Here is a 1456-nt window from a genome sequence, read left to right as displayed (position 1 = left end):
AAAGTTTAACTCAGCCATGATAGAAATATCATGCAGGTCTCAAGCCCTGGTAAATGAGGAGAGGACTTTTCTAATTAACAATAAAATAATAATTAATCTTCCCTTGGCCTCATTTAGGTTTTTGGAATCGTTGCAGGAATCTGTAATTTTTTTCCAATTTCTATCATAGTTCTAGCAGTGGGCCAGGTTATTGGGACATTTTTAAATCTAGGTCAGTGTTCTAACAATAGGGCAAAGGTTTTTGAGACAATTTAGATGTAAACAAAGGTTTTTGCGACATTTTCACTCTTGAAAAATGTACTTGCTCAGTGATTTTTTTCTCAGCCCCAAATTGACTTGTAGATGCGACAATTGCACTATCAGCACCATTTTAACGAGCCCCACAATCTAGCAGAAGAATATTTTCCAAAATCTAAAATTTGGACCAAAACATCCTGTATGGACATTCAAATCCCGTAGGCACTTGGCTTAGCGCGTTTGTTCTTAGACTCTGCTTTTGGAATCGTTGCAGGAATCTGTTCTTTGGGCCCTGAACGTAACTCGGACACACCTATCTGCATGCAAAAATTCAAGTTCTTGAGACACTTAGAAAAGACCGTTTGTTCTTGGACTCTTGGACTTAGTAGTTTTTTTCCAATTTTTTTCATAGTTCTAGCAGTGAAGCAGGTTATTGGGACATTATTGAGACATTTTTTAATCTAGGTCAGAGTTCTAACAATAGGGCAAAGGTTTTTGAGACAATTTAGATGTAAACAAAGGTTTTTGCGACATTTTTCCCTCTTGGAAAATGCACTTGCTAAGGGATTTTTTTCTCAGCCCCAAATTGACTTGTAGATGCGACAATTGCACTCTCAGCACCGTTTTAACGAGCCCCAGAATCTAGCAGAAGAAGATTTTCCAAAATCTAAAATTTGGACCAAAATATCCTGTATGGAGTTTTTGGCTAGTTCTGGCACATGAAAAGGGCTAAGGCAAGGTGAGCAAAGATAGAAACTTGCAGATTTCGGGTGTCCACTTGGACTCTACTCAAACAAGTCAGCTGTCAAAAAATCAGTGGCCAAGAACCAATAGTCAATGTAAAAACGCACTTTAACTTGAAATTTCAGGTTTTTGGCCCAATGCCGTAGAAAATGGTTTTTGCGACATTTGAGCGAGAAAAAGAGAGTCCTAACAAGGTATCTTTGGCTTTTGCGACATAGTTCTAAACTTTTTTTTCAAGGTTTTTGCGACATTCAAGGTTTTAGCGACATAGTTCTAACAATTTGAACTTGGGTTCTAACAAAAGAAAAGGCTTTTGAGACCCTTTAAAGCAATGCAATCGATCTGAATTTTAGGCTACGGACCAGACAGAGCGTGCAAATTCAGGCCCAAAAAAAAGAATGGCGAAAATGCGTGCAATTTAGCGAGAAACAGTAACCCCAGCTAGGACTCTAAGGTTTCGAGACATAAGGTTTTT

The sequence above is a fragment of the Lottia gigantea genome, assembly GCF_000327385.1.
Source record: "Lottia gigantea unplaced genomic scaffold LOTGIsca_181, whole genome shotgun sequence".
NCBI classification, from domain to species: Eukaryota; Metazoa; Mollusca; class Gastropoda; family Lottiidae; genus Lottia; species Lottia gigantea.
Note: the sequence above shows the minus strand (reverse complement) of the source record.